The 14,687-nt window shown below is 41.7% G+C and overlaps 1 protein-coding gene across 6 annotated transcripts in view; it reads left to right on the top strand.

Annotated features, from left to right (window-relative positions):
* The first annotated feature begins 6,968 nt into the window (after window positions 1-6,968).
* LOC131685507 (dystrobrevin beta) overlaps window positions 6,969-14,687 on the top strand; it is a 109,421-nt gene continuing 101,702 nt past the window's right edge. For 5 of the 6 annotated variants that reach the window (XR_009304826.1, XR_009304825.1, XM_058969293.1 and 2 more), the window contains exon 1: window positions 6,969-7,165. The gene's annotated coding sequence lies outside the window, so the exon portion shown is untranslated. Of the gene's footprint in view, window positions 7,166-7,392; window positions 8,022-14,687 lie in introns of those variants that run through there. The other variant, XM_058969291.1, reaches the window with a different exon arrangement.

Raw genomic sequence — 14,687 nt, 5'->3', positions numbered from 1 at the left:
CCGCTGAATGTTTCAGTTCTTGATCACCAAGCCATCGTGTTACATCGAAATGGTACGTATAAGTAATGAATGTAATCAAAAGAATGCCACATTGATGGTGTATTATTTCAGACATCAGAACCCATCCCGGAAGAAAAGTCTTACTTCGAGCGATACCTGGACCACTGTTTTGACAAAATCCGACACACTAAACTGGTCAAGCATGCAATCATATTGACCAAAACTGGCATCCCACTCAGAAGTACGTTCGCAAATCAAAAGGAATGTCTGGAACATATAGCACTATATGGAGCATTGTTCGATAAGGCGAACATTTTAACGCAAATGATAGATCCCACCAATGAATGTTTACTAGTGACTGTGAAAACCAAACGGAACGAGTCTGTGATTGCAACTGATCCGGAAAACGATCTTCTGTTCATAACGATTCAGATTCCTGAGAGCTAAGTGACGACATGATTGAAACTATTAGTTAACTTTAATTGCTTTAATTACTTACGAATCAGTGTGCTAGTATTGTAGTTGACATAATAATAATATAAAATCAAATCAAGTACATGATGTTTCAGTTTCATTTAACGATTTAAATGATACATATTTGCAAGTTCAAGAATAAACACCTGTTTTAACTAGCAGTACATAATTTGTTATGTTCAATATAAATTTGAAAATGTCTTACGTTATTATGGCACTTTTCACGGCTGTTCGGCCATCTATGGAAGCTGTCCTTCACCGAACAGCCTAGATAAGCCGTGTAGTGTCGGTAGTGGTTGTTTCAACCGGCTAAGAATTACACTACAGACTACCTGTTCCAGTGGTAAAAATCCACCAAATAGGGAACACCAATTCCATAGTGTTATGCGACCCATGCTATGGGTAAAATTGTTGAAGGGGTTTAAAACATTCTCAATGGCGAACGGAGCCTGGGAAAGGTTGGGCGAATTCCCCAGTATGCTGCATTACACAGCGGAACGTTCAGTCTACGCACCGAAGTTTTTTTTCACCGATGATCCGCTTAATTTTGCCGAATTTTTGTTGGCTGGGGGTTTGTTGAGACTCTCGGCTGACGGTAGTTCGGTGAAGTTTTGTTGAGTTTCGAATATCAAATTTCGATGTGTACAGATGAACCTGCCCAGTGGCCGTGTGGTATCCGGCCAAGAATTGAGCCACTGGGGTCCTGCTCCCATGTCGTAGGAGGCGACTGAAAGTAGGAGAGCCTAAGTCAAGGTGTAGTTACGTGCCGAGGACTTAATGACTGGAGGGTCAAAAATATGCCAGTCGCGCACGGAGCATTTCGGGTTTTGCCCTTACTGTGTTATGCGAATTTCTGACACAGTGGACCATTATTTTCTTCGCAAACCGTGGGAATCAGATGATCGTGTCCCATTTAAACCTGATATGGCTCGCTATATGTGTTAACATCCCAACTCGCTTGGTGTCCTCTAGTTGTTTTGCAATTTATGTTGTAGATGAAATGTACAGTTCTCTAATCAACAATGGTTAGAATAGCACAAATCAATCTCCAACATAAACGTACAGCAACTATGAATTTATCTCGACTCATGCAGGAAGGTAAAGCTTCCATAGCATTGGTTCAAGAACCGTATTTCCATGAAGGAAACTTCTATTTGGAAAGTTACTTAACACTGCCTTCATTGCTTACAACAAGACAGGCATGACTAACCCACGTGAAATGCCTCGTGCTTGCATTCTTGCAAATAAAGCTATTGACGCGTGTCTCATATCGGAGCTCACAACTCGCGATATCTGTGTTGTCACAGTTACACTGACTGTCGGAAACGTAGACAAAAAATATATATATTGTTCAGCATATCTACCGCATAACGAGTCATCTCCTTCTGATGATTTCAAAAGCGTTGTATCATATTGTAGCAGAAATGGGCTTCCGCTCATTATCGGCAGTGATGCGAATTCTCAGCACATCATTTGGGGCAGCTCAGACATCAATCTGAGAGGCTCTGAACTGATGGAGTACATAAGTAGTACAAATCTCCATATTCTGAATATGGGAAACCGACCAACTTGGCAACTTGGCGACTAAATTTCATGGATATTTTCCAACAATTAGTCAACCAGACGACTTAGATGACGTCGTGGATACGACAAACTCATTCATATTAGCATCCTACGAAGAAGCTTGTCCACTTCGTACTGTTAAATCGACTAGGGGAACCCCTTGGTGGAGGGCTGAGCTTGAATGAATGAAAAAAGTTGTGAGAAGAGCTTGGAACCGGCGTCAGCGTGATGACTCCAGGGCTTTCAGGTCAGCTCGTAGTGCATATAAGAAATGTCTAAGATCTGCAGAACGCGCTGGCTGGCAAAGACTATGCACTAATGTCTCTAGTCTGAACGAGGCTAGTAGGTCAAATAAAATTCTCTCCAAATCGAATGATTTTCAGATGAACTCCTTAAAAACCAGTTTGTGTTTATGTGACGGACGAAAAAGATGTTCTTAATTGTCTCTTCGACGCACACTTTCCAGGTTGTATCGATCCGGAGCTGAACAGTGTTCACAGATCTCATTCTGGTGATTTGGACTCGTGGGCGTTAGCACGCACATTGGTTACCACTGAATCGGTCAAGTGGGCAGTTGACAGCTTTGCTCCATACAAATCACCCGGAAAAGATGGAATACTTCCCGTGCTACTGCAAAAGGGATTTGATATACTTAAACATGTCTTGAAAAAGATTATGCTTTCCAGCCTTGCTACCGGGTATATCCCGAAAGCATGTCGAGAAATAACTGTTAGATTTATTCCCAAAGGGGGGCGCTCAAGCTATGAAAAAGCCAAGTGTTATAGGCCTATCAGCTTAAGTTCTTTTCTTCTGAAAGCTTTGGAACGGATAATCGATCATCAAAACAGGAACGTTAGTTTAGTTGAATATCCACTGCACAAAATGCAACATGCATATCAGTGTGGGAAATCCACGATCACTCTGCTTCACGATGTTGATTACAACATTGAGAAAGCCTACTCGCTCAAGCAATCTAGCTTGGGTGTATTCCTAGATATTGAGGGTGCTTTCGACAATGTGACAATGTCCAGTCTATTCTGGAAGCAACGCGCGGTCATGGGATACCTGCATGTATCTCAGGTTGGATAAACGCAATGCTTAGTAACCGCATACTTTGCTCGTCACTGCGACAGGCTGAGATACGGAAGTTGATTATTTGCGGTTGTCGTCAGGGCGGCGTTTTGTCACCTTTGTTATGGAACTTGGTAGCTGACAGGTTGTTGAAGAAACTCAATGAGCTTGGATTTCCAACCTACGGGTTTGCTGACGATTACCAAATACTAATTACTGGATTTTGCATCGGAACAATCTTTGACTTAATACAACAGGCATTAAGAGCTGTCGAACAGTGGTTTCGACAAGTTAAACTATCAGTTAACCCAAGCAAAACTTCAATGGTTCTTTTCACGAAGAAGCGAATAACAACCGGGGTTCGTCCCTTGCAGTTCTTTGATTCTGAGCTACTGTGTGCAGATCAAGTCAAATACGCTGGAGTTATATTGGATTCCAAACTGAATTGGTCTGCTCACATTGAGTTCAGAATCAAGAAAGCGTGAATAGCCTTCGGGTAGTGCAGGCGAACTTTTGGAGAGACCTGGGGCCTCAAACCTAAATACATTTATTGGATTTACACGACAATTGTACGTCCAATACTGTCATACGGATGCCTTGTGTGGTGACAGAGGGGAAAGGTGATGACAGTCCAGTCAAAGCTAAACCATCTGCAAAGAATGGCGCTCATGGCGTTGACTGGCGCTTTCACCACGACTCCGACTGCTGCTCTTGAGGCACTTCTAAATATCAAACCATTACACATACACCTCAAACAAGAAGCACTATCGTGTGCATACAGACTGCGGGTTACTGGGCTTTGGAACAGTAATCATGTTGATCTTGCTACCAGTCATACACGATTGTGGTCACAAATGGTTACATGGGGTGAAGATATTCTTGCTCCCAGCGATATTACACTCACTTGTAGTTTTCCTTACAGGACATTCCATGTGAAGATTCCCTCTCGAGAGGAGTGGTTGTCTGGCTTTATGGAAAGACAACAACAAACGCAAGTGGTCTGTTACACTGACGGTTCTCTGATGGAGGAACGCGCTGGTGCTGGTGTCTACTGTCGTGAAATGAGATTGGAACAATCTCACTCACTAGGTAGATACTGTACTGTATTCCAAGCAGAATCTTTGCGATTATCTGCGGAGTACAATCGGCCCTTGAACTGAGTTTGTCCGACAGAGTTTTAAACTTCTGCTCCGATAGTCAGGCTGCAACCAAGGCCCTTATCTCAGACAAATCACGGTCCAAACTAGTGATCGTGTGCCAACTCAAATCGAAAAACTAGGAATTCTCGACACTATCTACCTTCTCTGGGTGCTGGTATTACTGGAAATGAATGGGCTGACGAATTGGCCAGGGCAGGTTCAGCGATTGACTTCTTTAGTCTTGAGCCCGCCCTGTCAATTTTGACAAGCCAATAAGGAAAATAAGGAAAAAATACGGTCCTGGGCTTCGTCCGAGCACCGTCATTATTGGAAAAATCTACAAACGTGTCGCCAAACAAAGGCGTTTCTAGAACAACTGTGCTCAGTGATTTCGAAAAATCTCCTACATTTTTCGAAGCTCCACTGCGGCATGCTGACCAGGGCTTTAACCGGCCACTGCAAACTCAATTATCACATAACAACTATTCAGCGCGCTGAGTCTTTTTCATGTGATCTTTGTGAATTCGACTATGAAACCTGCTATCATCTGATATGCAACTGTCTAGCAGTAGCAGTTTTCGGCCGTCTATACATAGACGACACCATTTTTGAACGACTGAAACTCAGAGACATACTAAATTTTCTTATCCAATGTGGTAAAGAGCTTTAGGCTTTAGATTAACTTACCTGCTGTTTGTTTTTGTTTTTGTGCTGTTATATTTCCCACCCTTCAAATTCTTCTACCCCACACCTCTATTCCTTCCGCTCAGGAAATGATGAAAACACATGGCAAGGCACAAATCCCCGTCTACATACGGGGAACGTGCCATTTAAGCCAATATATTCTGATTCCTGATTCCTGAAAAATAACAGATCACGATAAGGTAAAGAGAAATAACGAATATCATAATAAAACTGCTGATGTCATGAACGAACAAGAGTCACATCACTCCACGTGTCAAATTAGAAAGTAAGCTCCAGAATAAAATATCAAGATAACGTTCAAATAAATTACGAAAATCGTGACTAAGATTCAAAAATCAAGAACATAAATCACTACTCATGACAAAAACTTTTAAAATCGTGACTAAGATCTTGAAATCATGAACATAAATCACTCTACTCGTGACTAAAATACCACGACAACGTGAATTGAAATTATGAAAATCGTGACTAAAATCCTGATGTCATGAATATAACTCACATTACTCGTCATTAAAATTTCAAAAAATAGTAACTAAGATCCTACAATCATAAACATAAATCACGCTACTCTGACAGAAAACTCAGCAATAAAATGTCACGGTAACGCGATAAGAAATCACAAAAATCGCAAATAAGCTCCTGCAATCAAGAACATCGTTTTACGGTCGGCTGTGCATTACCAAATTATGAACAAGGATCATAACAAAAACTAAACATATCCAGTGAACAACCATAGTAACCCTACCAAACATTCGAATGTAACGCCATGTATATTTTCGACGCAAGCACAAATAGTTTCATGAATAGCAGGATTATTCATCAAAATTTCAGGAACTTCGTAAATCGTTCTGTTCATGAAATCGATGAACGAGTATTAGTCCGTGTAATTTCAATGGACTTATGCCATCTGTTGATTTTTATGGATTCGTCCCAAGATTAAACAAAATAAGATATACAGTGAGTGAACATCACATGTTTCATGTATGCCTTCAACATTATAATCTTATACTATGTTGCGTTTCGGCTTCGCCTCATCAGAAACCGACACTAACTTATTGTCGGAACAGATTAGCGCCGGCTTGACGCAAATCCCTTAAAACTAAAACACACTATGTGTTTCAATCGAACGACTGATCAAACGTGATGTCCCGTTCAACCGGCGCTAATCTATTCCGACAATAAGTTAGTGTAGGTTTCTGATGATGCGAAACCGAAACGCAACATAGTATGAAATAAGGATTTGTGCCCTCCTGTACAAAGACTGGTTTTTACCAACAAATTTTCACCCTAGTGAGAAATTTTGGTTTTTACCTAATTTTCCTCCTGTGAAATATAGCATAATTATAATCTTAATTATTAAAAATAATTTTAAAAAGCTCAAATCATTAGCGGGGAAGGCTACAGGCTATTATTTTCTTTTAAAGTTGCTCAATTGCTTGAATACAAAAATCAAAGCGGTGCTACGCGAGAAATTCGTTTTTTCTCGCTACAGAGAGGTAACTCAAAGTACTGGAAATTGGCGGTGTATCATTCGAACACTTTTTATTCTGATTATTTCATTGAGTTTCAGGTCGTGTCGTTGATACATGTCTCGACAAATATATGATTACGGCCTAAAAGCCAACTGTCAAAATCCACTTTGAATGGAAAATCCGGACAAACCGTTACACGCCAATCACAGATGTTGGTAGTAAATGAAAGAGAAAAGTTTTCTCTCTCATAAACTGTTGTGAACTGTGTTTGACTAGCAACGGTTTGTCTGGAATTTCCATTCAAAGTGGATTTTGACAGTTGGCTTTTAGGCCGTAATCATATGTTTGTCGAGATGTGTGCCATTGCGATCTGGCAGTCATGCTGTTCTGGTGTAGTACTGTACAGACTGGACTATCTCACGCAATGCCACGGTTCGGATGGCCAATTCTATGCATCAACACGCGATGCTCTCTCTTCGAAAGCCTCTCCGGAGCCATCGGCTGGAAGTAGCTCTCAGTCTCGCGTCAGAAGAGTTTGCACTTCCACGGTGTTCGGTCGGGTCTTTGCTACGCTCCGGTGTTCCATGGCGGATTAGTCTGTTAGGTTGTGTTTTTTTCCCCATCACTGTGTGTACGCTATCAGGAAAACCAGGAAGAAAAACTGCTACTCCCAGATTAACTTGCAGATTAAACAGTTTTTCGGTTGTCGTTCGGTGCGTTTCCAGGAAACAGTTTCAAAAGGTAGCTGATGTTGAATCACGTTGCTTGTCAGTTTGTAAATCTTAGCTTTTCAAAACGGAGCGGCTCCACAGATTTTCCCTGTAATGACAGGAAAAGTTTATGGAGGTTCCCTTCCGTGCTATAAGCGATCCGCCAAAGGGTGTTTTGCTTACGGTGTACTTCTAACCAGTTTACAGTCAACGCAAGTATCATATTTCAGTTAATCGTTACTAGGCACTTGTAAGGATCTAGACAGACAGCCAGGAAGTGAAAAATTTCTTGACAGCAAAGGAATCGTACAGAAGAAAAAAAAAGTCGCAAGTGCAAAAAAGAAGGGAAAAAGTCAAGTGATGTGAAACGAAAATCCTGCTCCAGCAGAAGAGCCACACCACATATAGTGGTACACGGGTAAAGTAGGCTTTTCTCTCGTGCCTCTCTCTCTGGTGGTGAGCTGTGTGGTTATGTCAGCTTGTGTAAATATCTGAGCTAGTGGTTGTGCCAACGGAGCCTAACACCCGCCTGTTTACGAATGTAGGCGTTTATCCAACCAGTGCCATATAATAAATGCTTAGTGTCGTTGCTGTGTGCGTGGTGTGTTTGTAAACTAACCGCTCTACGACGGTGGCCCCGGAAGATAAGAAGTGCTTCGCATAGGGTTCCCTTCATACGAAGGAATTCCACGGTGTACAAGAATATAATAATAATTATACACAACTTGTTTCCGAGCAAGTGTCGCTTGCACGGAGCTGCGTGAGGTGCGATACCTGTTTGTGGTGTGCTAATTCGCGGTGAGATCGTCGCGTTTTGGGCTTCCGTGGGAAGTGTGTTTGATATAGTAGAGAGAAAAAAAATCAACTTCCCAGCAAGTGGGCGAAAGGTAGGGTTAGAGTAACCGATTAGATGACTAGGGGAAGGTATGCTGAGATGGACAATGTAGAAAAGATGAACATTTTGCGTTTTTAATATGAGTTTATTGGTGCTATTTTTCTGAAAGAATACAATTGCTTCTGATAGATACTGCTATTATCAAAACGTAAAATATCGGATGCGCAAATAAATTTTTCTTGATAGCATGCTATCAATCAGTTTGTCAGCAAAGATGCCAGATGATTTTGTCGAAAATGTGTATTGTCATTACGAAGAAATCTATATTTATCTATTTTCAATTATGAAAACGAATTTTCATAATTTACGCACGTTCAAAAGGTTTATGCGTCGGTTGTATGGCATATCGCAACTATACTAACGAGTTGAACAATCTGTTTATCAGCATCGGTTTATTAGTAGTCGCCAAGCACTTTGTTCGTTTTGACATATTCGACTTTTTCATTATTTTCTACCTATGTGAAATTTTTTCGACTCGATAATTGTGAGAAAAATTATGCGTGCCAGCGAGTTTTTGACCCGATCACGCGATGGAAGACATGGTGGTCGATTCCGCTGCGATAAACGCGCTAAAATGCTTTCCGAGCGACAAAACACAGCTTGTCCGCCTTTCAATACTTTGAAAGGCGGACAAGCTGTGGAATTATCAACACTAGACGAGGTCAAGTACGCTATATGTGAGCTAAAAACCGGTAAAGTTGCTGGGAAGGATGAGATCCTGGTTGAACTTATCAAACACGGTAGTGAGCATCTGCACCAAATAAGCCACCGCATTATTCTAGGAATATGGGCGGATGAAGAATTGCCCGCTAGTTGGCTGGATGGACTTATTTACCTGTACTACAAGAAAGGGCACAGAGTGGAGTGCTCTAACTATAGGGAGATATCTCTCCTAAACTCGGCGTACAAAATTCTGCCGCGTATCCTGTTTAGCAGAATGAGACAGCTTTAAGAAGTCCTTCGTCGACAAACACCAGGCTGGTTTTCGTGAGGGCCGCTCTACAACAGATCAGATGCTCAGCCTGTGAATGATCCTAGACAAATTCCGAGAGAACAACTTGCAGACCCTCCATCTGTTGATTGATTTTAAGACGGCATACGACTCAGTGAAAGGAAAGGAGCTGTGGCAGATTATGTCAGAACATGGTTTTTCGGTGAAACTGATTTAACTAATACGTGCGGCGTTGGATGGTTCAAAATCAAGTATTCGGAATGCAGATGAGATCTCAATCTCATTTGTAATCTTAGATGGACTGAAGCAAGGATATACACTTTCAAATTTGCTGTTCAATATTGCTTTTGAAGAAGCTATCAGGAGAGCTGGCGTACAAAGGAACGGAACTATCATCACAAAGTCGCATATGCTCCTAGGTTTTGCGGACGATATTGATGCAATTGGAATCGATCGTAGAGCAGTGGAAGAGGCCTTTGCATCCTTTAGGAGGGTGACAGCGAGGATAGGCTTAGTCATCAACTCAGCCAAGACAAAGTACATGGTCGCAGGTAAAGATAGAGGCAGGTCTAGTGGTGTTGGTTCCGAGGTAGTGCTTGATGGTGACATGTTTGAAATGGTTGAAGAATTCGTTTATCTTGACACACTTGTGACTTGCAACAACGATGTTTTCCGTGAGGTAAAAAGGCGTATTGCAGCTACCAACAGGGCCTTTTACGGTCTACATAACCAACTTAGGTGAAGGAACCTGCAAACGTCAACAAAATTCGCCTTATACAAGACACTGATCCTCCCTGTCGCTCTTTACGGCCACGAAGCGTGGACGTTTAGGGAAGCAGATAGGAGAGCATTCGAAGTTTTCAAGCATAAAGTGCTGCGGACAATACTCAGCGGGATAAGCAAAAATGGAGTGGGCGCAAACGCATGAATCATGAGTTGTATCAAATGTACAAAACTGCGGATATTGTTAAACAGATAAAATACGGCAGACTGCAATGGGCTGGTCATGTGGTAAGAAAGTCGGAAGAAAGAATTGCAAAAACAATACTCAGCAGAGAGCCACGAAGAGGACGCCGACTTCGTGGGAGGCCCCGAACACATTGGCTATACGCAGTGGAAGAGGACCTGAGATCCCTGTTCTTGAGGGGAACTGGAAAGAAGCCGCTCAAGACCGACAAAGGAGCTCTAGGATACGCCTGACATTGGCGAAGTAACGCTGTAGCAAACAATGTATCAAGGTAGGAACCTTGAAAAAAAAATTTCGTTCAGCAAAGTTTTTGAACTGAAGAATTTCGGTGACTGTAATCCACTGGCAAACTTGAAAATTAGAAACCCGAAGCCGCAACAACCGCAAAGCTAATAAGGCGGAGTAGAAAAAAAGATTCCGTCAATCTTTGTACGCGGAGACCCGACAGATCTATGCCCGGACCTTCGTAAAATAATTACACATGGTAAAAAAGCGCACCTTCCAGCTATGCGTTTTTAGTGTGGAACTGACGACGCAGGGAAAAGCCCACTAAAATACCCTAAATCAAAGCACTTAAAGTACTTCACGCACGATGTGTCCGATATCAAACCACTGAAAGTGTTGCCGCACGGCCTCGTTGATGTGAAGGAAGTGGAACTGATAGAGACATTGGTGGAATGTGGACTCAAACCCTTACAAAATCCTCCGGCACGACACATCGTGAACTTATCGTGATCAGCTTTACCCGATTCACCACGAACACAGATCCATATTGCTGAAAAGCCTCAAATTGACCAACTTGATAAACAGTACCATCTTTGAGTAGGCTTTAAGCAAACCAAATCACCGGTACGTTCCTCAATGCATGAAATATCTGCGAATCGGTTATGTAACCAGCAGCTGTCCCATGAATACCCGATGCGACAAATGTGGCGGGGTTACAACATCGACAGTTAACAACAAATTGAAGAAGCGAACCCCAAGTTCGCTAGCTGTGGGAAAAACCATCGCGCCACCACGAAGGCTCGCACAAAGTGCGTGGAATTTATAGATATCCGCAAGAAAACATCTATCAGAAACTAGTCGCAGTGGAGGTCAATGCTCAATTTTCCGGCAATCTACCCATCTCGGCGACCGATCCCGGTCCTACCACCGGTCCAACCCCATGTACAGCTGGCAGCTGGTGCAGCGTCGGTTCCATCCAGTTCTCGAACCCCAACGACTCCCTCCATCAGTCAGAGACCAGCTCTTCCTTCTGAATTTAGTCATTAGTGTGACAATCTTCTTCCACCCAAGGATATCGCCTCCCTCTACACTTTGGAGCAGTTTGCTTCGTTATTTCAGCTATTTGAAACTCGCCTGTGTGGGTTCCAAGACCCAGTTCGACCAAATATACACTAAGCTGATCGACGTAGTTTTCGTCATGGAAACTCACCTTAAACCCGAGATAAGCATCAGTATATCGATTCCGACCTACGAATTATCACCTGCTGTCGAGTTGTCGGCTGCTGTTCATCGAAGCCATTGGAGGCGAGGTAAACACCTCTGCTGTTAGCATCACACTCATAGCAGTATATCACCATCAAGATAACTCAACGCCAGAGCCAATTCATCATCGAAGGCGACCTCAACGCCAAACACCTAGTCTCGAATAATACTCTCAGCAATTTAAATACCACTATATGGAGCTAAAACGCAGATGAAGGCCACTACACGATCCTGGCCCCGAAAAATCCACCCCCCCCCCCACTGAATCATCCCGGGGCTCATAGAACTATCGGTCTGTTCTTCATCAATATGTACAACATCTCGCAGCAGGTTGTACACCAGGAATTCAGATTAAACCACTACCCAGTGATGACCAAAGTGGGTTCCTCGGTCAATCGGCCCTCATCATCACTACGTTACTATCATCGAGTCGATTGGAGACAATTCAAAGTTTCGCTGACAGCAACATCGACTTCCATGAGCCATGTGCAGACTTTGATCAGCAGCTGCATGTCCCATCTTTCCGTATAATGAGTTAATCAGTAACTATTGACAGCCTGACTAGCGATTTCACCCGCCTCCGTAACACTACTCGCAAACGGTACCAACGTACTGCCTGCCTTCTCTTAAAACCAATATGACCAAAATCATCCAAGTCAGAATGGTGGACCTTAGAAACAATATCTTCTCAAAGAAGACTAGTCCGCACTATGCTACAGTTACTAAAAATACAAACATCGGATTCCTAGAATTTTCGGAGGAAACGAAAATAACAGCTAACGAATCGTCAGGCCACATCAAACCCTCTAAAAGCATGAAAGCCCTAGATTTCGATAACAATTTCAACATAAAAATCAAACATTTTAGTGTCCAGTTCTTTAATAAGTTTGCTTTAATCTTCAATCAGTGCTCATGACTTATGTACTTCCCCTCATCTTGGATGTCAGCTAAGATAATCTCCATTAGGAAACCTGGAAAGGATTCTTCCACTATCAAAACCTATTGTTTCTTCAACCCTCTCAGGGTTTTTCGAACTCTTCGAAAAAGCTATTTACCAACTGTTTTCTAGAATTTTTCGAAGAAAATAGCATATAGATTATAGAACAGTTTGGCTTTCGGAGCGGCCGATCCACCATTTTGCCCGAGTTACAATATCCTCTAAAGGAACAAATCTGCCTTCAAAACCTCTGTCGTATCTCTGCTCGACGCTGAAAAAGCCTTCGATAACGTCTGGCACGATGGCCTAGTGTACAGCTTGAACGATACAATCTTCCTAGTGAAGGAAATTTCGCGTCTCACTGAACGGAGCCGCTAGCGTTGCACAAGATAATGCCGATGGTGTTCCGCAGGGAAGCATATCAAACCCACTTCTGTTTAACCTGTTCACCTTGGATATACCCCTTGCTCTGAAAATGTAGCTTTGTCGTGTAACCTGTCAACTGCTCAATGGGTGGTTGGAGGCAATGAGGTATATATAGGTGTGGCAGAACACACGGTTTGCTAGTGTTGGCAACCAAAAATCTTGAGCGTTTTTTCAAAACGTCATATCTGCAATGAGTTACTCTCTTTGTTTACTTTCTCTTCTGTTAATAATTCGGTCACTTTAACATTTATCCCTCAGCTCTTTGCATAATATACTAGTTAAAACCACCGTCTTTCGATCTGTACTGTAAAATAAGTGAAAAGTGTTATAGTGACGCCGTAAAAATCGAAAGAGAAAGTATGAACAGAGAGAAACTCATTGCAGATATGACGTTTTGAAAAAACGCTCAAGAAATATGTAAACAATCCAGAAGCACAACGGGTCGACGTCATCCCAGTTAAGCTCAGCCGGAAATGAACCGGAATTCTGGCTGGTTCCAGTTCGTATTCCGGCTCCAGTGACACAACCGATTCTAGTTAGAATCGGTTGTTGCACTGGAGCCGGAATACGAACTGGAACCAGCCAGAATTCCAGTTCATTTCCGGCTGAACTTTACTGGGATAGCGGTCACACAATTAAATGGGAGCGGAACGACCGTACAGTGGTTTTTTTTGCCAAAAACACGGGATTAATTATTTACACAAAAACGGTCAAGTTTAGATCAATAATGTCTTCTGAAAGTTTTATCAGTATTTCAAAACCTTTCTTCTGGTTTAGCACATTGAGTGATTAATCTCCCTAAAAGTGAGGTATTTTTCTTATTTTTTTTAAATGAATAGATAATGAGATCATATGTTCTGCAATGTTGTAGTGCTACTTTTTGCGAACAACTTTTTTTAAGAGTCCAAAACTGTATATTCAATACTTGAGAAGTTATAGTGCCTTGTTTGTGGATGACCCCTTAAAATCATTTTTTTAATATAACTTTTTTGGTAACGTACCTATGAATTTAGAATGTTCTACAAAGTTATTTGCGTCAATACCACCCGCAACTCTTTAGAAGAACGTTTTGTTCTAGCTCTTCTATCTTCGAAGTTATTCAGCTATTTTTGAAAAAAATGATGCTATTTCCAATAGTAATAACCTTTGAACGGGCAAAAACGGGCAACCAGCGATAGTTATAAACATTAGTACAACAAATGAACTACAATATCCAATTTATTTCATTTTTTTTTTTTTTTCATACGTTTATTTGACACGGCATTTGCAATAGCTTTTTACGCCAGTTTCTTTTTTTACATAGCACGTTACAAAAATCCTTAAGACTAATTTTAACTATACTAGTACTTTGTCTAAAACTAACACTGAAATCACTTTATTGTTTGCTTTTTTCCTTACATTGTTGTATTTCATACTGATCTAGTATTTTCGGGTGTATTTATTTACTTTTTTTTCTGTTATTGTCTAAATTTAAAAACTAAATATTCTAGGTTCCTTTAATTGGTGAATGATTAGCCTTGGATGAGAGTATGAGGAGATGAATTTAATTAAATTTTGACAGACGCTGTTTTTAGAAAATGATAGATAAGTTCCATGTATAGAGGATCGCGATACGCCAGGATGTCTCTAACAGGAACATGGATTGGTCTTCCTCGGACTTGTAAAGAATCTACTAATTGTGATCTGGCTTCACGATATTCAGTGCAGGACCAAACAACATGCTCAATGTCATGGTAACCTTCTCCACAAGCACAATGATTACCCTCAGCGAGCCCAATACGACGGAGATGCGCATCTAAAGTATAATGATTGGACATGAGCCTAGACATCACACGGATGAAGTCCCGACTTACATCCAATCCTTTGAACCATGCCTTCGTTGATACTT

The sequence above is a fragment of the Topomyia yanbarensis genome, chromosome 2, assembly GCF_030247195.1.
Source record: "Topomyia yanbarensis strain Yona2022 chromosome 2, ASM3024719v1, whole genome shotgun sequence".
NCBI classification, from domain to species: domain Eukaryota; kingdom Metazoa; phylum Arthropoda; class Insecta; order Diptera; family Culicidae; genus Topomyia; species Topomyia yanbarensis.
Note: the sequence above shows the minus strand (reverse complement) of the source record. Positions and strands in the feature narration are given on the sequence as shown.